The sequence below is a fragment of the Amblyomma mixtum genome, chromosome 5 (genome assembly GCF_055824585.1).
Source record: "Amblyomma mixtum isolate Tamu chromosome 5, ASM5582458v1, whole genome shotgun sequence".
Taxonomy (NCBI): Eukaryota; Metazoa; Arthropoda; class Arachnida; order Ixodida; family Ixodidae; genus Amblyomma; species Amblyomma mixtum.
The window spans coordinates 127,829,730-127,835,729 of record NC_143016.1 but is presented as its reverse complement, the minus strand read 5'-3'; positions in this window follow the sequence as shown (position 1 = coordinate 127,835,729).

The window sequence follows — 6,000 nt, the reverse complement described above, 5'->3', positions numbered from 1 at the left end:
CAACACGACTTTTAATCTCTTCACTCTTCTTTAATCTCCACAATTCAGCGCGGTTTTTAATCTTAAACTTTTCAACTGTTTTCACTGATATATACTACGGTCACAATCACCTTTCCGTCGTTATCCCTGAAGATTAGGGCGTGATGGAGGCTTATCATGCCAGCATGTGTAATAGGGAAGGAAGTCGGTGTCAGCACTGACTCTACCATGCAAATAAACATTTAGAATAAATATCCAGTACAAAAATCTAGACGGATACGCGCCGCTAAACAGTTTGCGCGGAAGAAGCCCCTGATCACAGAGTCCAGGTGATGCACGCGAGTTTGCGCCAACATGCGTCCCCTTGTGAACCGGTGGCGCGACTTCGACTGAAGCTCCTTCGGTGTGACAGGCTGCATGACCAGAACCGAAGAACGTCCCACGTTCAACTGCACTGGCGTAATCTGGAACGAAGCACCGACGCGCGGCTCCTGGTCCAACACAACTGCTGCTGTGCGCATCTAGCCAACGGGCAGCACATGCCGCTATGTAAGCGTCCGGATCTTCGGCAGAGCCGCTGTAGGATCGCCTGGTGTACTGACTGCCACAATGATATCTGAGCAGTTCCCGTATTTTTGTACGCATCCGTAGCCTGTCGGGTTCTTTTTTTTAAATGTCCCTCTGGATATTCCGCTTCTTCTCGTATGTAACAAGTTTTGTATTTGTGCTGGTCTGATGTGTACTGCCGTCCTGTTTGCTCTATAAGCGGCGTTTCTTTCATTAAACTTTCAAATCGCTCATATTCCCTACCTTACGATCAGTGACCACCGGGCACCTAATGGGCACGGCTGATCTAAATAAAGCTGACACGTTGAGTTCACTACTTTCGTAATGCGTGGGCGAAGCATCCTCTATACCTACTGGCCCACGAAATTTTCAACGTGTATGGCATCTGCCCTTTTCCCCTGCATACAAGTTTCAACAAGACAAAAGAACGTTACAAGCAACTTCTTTCCTGCATCCTGCGCTGGACGAATGTGTTAGCACAATGCCGCAATTCCTTAATTTTACTTTAACATTGAGGCCTAATGCAAGCTTTCTGCTTGATTGTTTCGGTGTTATAGGATATCTTAACCCATTAGGGGCAAAGAAGAATTTAACGGAGGGATGTTGTTCATGTTTAGCACATAATACATTCTTATAAAAAAAAACAGCTCCCTAAAATTTCGTCACAATTGCTTCATTCGTTTCGAAGTTACACGGGTGTGTACTCCACGTAGCACATGTGCCTATTTCGCTGTACTCCCACTTGGTGGCGTCAATTTTGTTAATATGTTCATGATTTTTACGCAGTGTGATAAAACACCTCTTGCAGGCCCTCATGAATCTTTTCTGGCTATACGGGCACCGCAGTTATACTAATTTACGCTGGAAGCTTTCTCCTTTTAAAAGAATCACCGGACACGATTGAGCCTGAGTGTCTGCGAACCGCTGGTGGCTACATGTCAAGGCGTAAGTAATGACGAGTAATGTTCTGAGCATTCTGGACTGACAACTCCACTCAGCATATTGGATTGACTAAGCAGCAACATAAACAATCATATACCCAAAAAAGCGGTGCGAAAATCATAGATTCCAGGAGCTCTTGCGTGCTGGAGTCCTGTGCATGTACCAAGATTTCGCTCAGTTTAACGAATTAACTCAACAATGAGGTAAACATTGCGTTTACCTTACGGTACTTACGGTCCGGTACGGTGCGACGGTTTATCAAATCACCCAGTCCATCACTTTAGGGTGCTTCGCAGCGGCTTCTGCGAAATGTTTCTGAAAAAATGCTTCGAAGAGGTATTTTTCGTTGTCGCAGCTGCTGTCTGAGTGCTCGGACTCGAATTCCGACGAGCTCTCATCAGGCAACGGGAGGACTATTGCCATTCCATGCGATGCCATAACTGAGAGTTGTAGCCGCTATGACGCAGATTACGCAAACGATATAAGCGCACAAAACGCGCGCGAAAGAAATGGCGCTCAGTGTTTCCTGCTGACATTCCTTTGCGAGCTAAAAATAACCAAAAATCACATGTTTGTTTCGGAAGTGGCGACATCGCCGACTACAAGTTCCGGTGAGATCCGCCGCTGGTCGGCGGATCAACCTATAGTGCGCTTCGTATTGAACGGAGTTGCTCGAAACGAGCAGCGGAGTTCACGCGGTCGGTCCAGGTCGACCAGTGGAACTCGAATTTGTCGTCACAGAGCAAGAAAAGCTGCTCCAGCACGACCAGTGGAAATCGCCATAACTTGCGATGACTTAAATCTTCAGCTCTGATGCGCTTTTTATTGAACGCCTTAAGAGGCAGATGTGCAGTATATTTAGGGTTGTTCGTTTTCGGGTAAAACCCGATTTTACCCGATTTTTGCACCCCGAATGTGTTCCTAAAATATTGGGTAAAGCCCGATTTTTCCCGATTTCTGAAACAATTGTGCCCACGGAATTGCTGTGCCTCCAGTTGGCGCGCAGGCGAGAGGCGGCCAGGGCGGCCGACAGACAGACTAGACAGCGCCAAAATCTTCACAAAATGGGACTGCACTTTGAAACGGAACGTCCCAAACAAAGAAGAAAACCAGTTGACATTGTGGAAACTGGGAGCCGTACTCGATCCCTTCCAGAAGCGGCTGCTGAGTCAGTCGTTTGATGACTACCGACCTCTCTTTATTTCCGTGATGGACGATGTAGGCTCGCTTCGCGAGGAGTTTATTACCACTACTTGCTGGAAGCAAGCCCCACAAATGAAGGTGTTGAAGTGATGGACTATTGGAACGACGCAACTGTGCGTTACCCAAGGCTAGCGAATGCAGCGTTGTCATTGTTGTGCCTAGCTAATGGCAGCTGTGACGAGCGAACGTTCTCTGAGCTAAGGTACCTGCCGAGATCAGACAGGTCTCGGATGGAAACCTAGATGTGGCGCATGCAGATGATTATGTATGTTAATAAGGACGTGTAGAACGTCGATGACCGGCACTCGTGAATAAAATATTTCTTTTCTCAAAACTGACCGTTACCCACTGCGAGTAATAATTAATTACCGAAGAAACACCAAATTTTGCCGCACATTCTTGAAAGCAGCCCAAAATGTAGCCCTAATTTTTACCCACAGGTTAGAGCAAATCGAATAAATTATTAGTTTGCAAATTTAACCCGATAAAACCCGAATTTCGGAGTTTTTCCACGAAAAACGCTATTTCTCCCCTATTATCAAGCCGAAAAATAACGCCCGATTTTTACCCCCAGAATTTGAAAAAAATATAAAACCCGAAAACGAATAACCCTAAGTATATTGTACGCGCTGTGCGATGATATTATTATCTGCGCTGCCTGCTTAACCATGCAACGCTTCCTAGCTTGCAATTGCTTCAATGCTCAGCTCTGATGTGCTTGTTTTTTTAAACGCACGAAAAGGCAGATGTGCCGCATATTGTACATGCGGTGGGACGAGATTATTGACTGCGCTGCCTGCTTAAGCATGGAATGTCTCTAACTAACTCAGCATGCGATCCTGTTATCGTGAGCGTTTTACTTATTTTGCATTCAGGGCTAAAACAGAGAACGCAGAAGCGACGCTGGCTTAAAAGAACTTTTGTTGAGTGCGTTGTGATTCCGTGGCATTCAGTGTATGACAAATGGCAGCTGCTTCAGGAATTGTCTGCTTCTCAGAAAGCAGCTAGCGTTGCAGGCGTGTGCTACGATGTGTCCTGTTGGGAGGCTTTTATCAACGCTCTCTTAAAGCGGGCTTTCTCCTTCTTACTTACAGATCTTCTCGTATTATAGAGGTGTTTCTGCAATTTATGACTAAATCTTCGTTTTGACACTGCTGAGTAGATAACAAGCCTAGGTTAAAGAAAACAAAGGTACGTAATGAAATCAACTGGCCAGTTACGAGCTGCGTAGGCGAAGACCGCTGATTTCTGATTCATTATAAGTTATGCCTAAGATACTGACACGTTGCTAGGTAGATAATAATGATGCAGAGGCGTGGTCGGAAGTCTTTTTGCGCAATTCGTGGCGTGAAAATTTTCCTGGGCGCAAATCACCGCTGCTTTAACGCGTCCGCACAAGTGCTCAAATATATATACAGTGCATGTTGTCCTGGTTTTTTTTTTAGCGTACGCCTTGGGCACAGAAAGCTTCACACCTGTGAACGCGCTGTGCGCGATCGTATTAGATACCTTTAGAGTAAGGAGACGCTCATGCTGCAAACAAGTCTCATATTACGTAAACAGCCGCCGCGGTAGCTCAATGGTTATGGTGCTCTGCTGCTGACCCGAAATACGCGAATTCGATCCAGGCCGCGGTGGCTGAATTTCGATGGAAGCGAAATTCTAAAGATCCATGCACTGTGCGATGTCAGTGCACGTTAAAGAGCCCCAGGTGGTCGAAATTTCTGGAACCCTCCACTGCGGCGTCCCTCATGGCCTGAGTCGCTTTTGGGACGTTAAACCCCATGAAACCAAACGAATCATATTATGCAAATAGGGCACGAATGCAGAGTCGATAGCGTCAGAGATACAGCGGCACATGGCGAAATGGAGGCCATTAGCATCCTTGCAAGCTTCTGAATAGGAGCTGTCGAAATGGGGCCTTTGTTCATCGAAAGAGCGTGTTTATCTTGGACCTCGAAAGTAAAACCTGCATAGCCTACAGCATAGGAGCCTGCACACCTAGCTTCTCGTTTCTGTGATAGCACATAAACGCTAGCAAACAAACAAAATAATTAAACAAACATCTGCAAATGGGAATTCGGCGTAAATGGCTCTGGCGCAACAGTTCCCTGTGTGGTAACCATGGTTTGCACACGTTCCACACTCACAGTAGCAAAGACGTTTAGGCACGGAGTTCTCTCTCTAACAATGAGCGACAAAGGCATAAAATTTGAAAAGTCAATTTCATCTGCATATTACGTTGTAGGTGCAACACTTCGCGGCAGTTCAGCGGACAGGTGTAGACAAAATCAGGGGCACGTTATGACATGCATCAAAACAAACATGCATGAAAAAATAAAACAATTCCCCTACGCTTTCCTTGGTTTCGATGGCTGTTGGCTTCTTTATTACGTATGGCATAAGGGCCCTCGTATTATACATACCGTTGTCTGCTAAATAGCTTAACGAGGGTTTCGGTTGTGTAATCTTCATGCGGCAGGCAGCATAAGAGGGTTCTAGAACAGCTGTCACGATCACCGCTCGATCACGTTCGAAGTGGCAATACAGGGGATGCCGGACATTTTATATACCCTGCTAAAGACGAGGCTGGCGCTTTCAGGCGTTTCTTGTAGCGCACAGACATGTTTTTAACATGTTTGTGCAATAGCTTCAACTGATCCCGTTTGTGTGCTTGCGCCTTATGTCAGCTGTTCTCTTGTGTGTCACAAGCTTCGTATTATTACAAAATAGCTTTGAGACAAGGCGCTATTTGTAAGGCAATACCAAGCGGTATAATGTTTGCAATCAGCGTTCAAAAACAGGTCACAAAACAGCAAGTCTGCTCAATAAAAAAGCCTCCAGTTCTTGCCGCTGTCATTATACTTTTCCGTTTGCGGACGCCGTTACACAAACGAAGCTTTTTAAATCAGCTATACGTGCTTGACTACAGAGCCTTAATGAGGACGCGCTAGAGAGTCTTAATGAGAACGAATAACCAGTTTTGTTGAGTTGACAACCTTATTGCCAATAGGCCTTTTTATGCGTAGCATATTGCAATCACTCAGTTCAGCCCTTGGGCGCGGCCGAGCAGCGTCACGTGGTTTGGTGACGTCACGTCACCACGTGACGCGACGTCAGCAAACCACCTGAAAAAAAAAGAAAAAAGAAAAAAAAGGAAATAGAAAATAAAAAAAGGACGGCTGAGCATGGTTGCCACCGCCCCGTTTCAAAGGGGGCGCTCCTATCCATCCATCCATCCCTTCATACGTCACGGAGGAAAAGCTGCTGAGAAAATCGAGTGCCGCCAAGCAATAGCTCGCGCAAAAA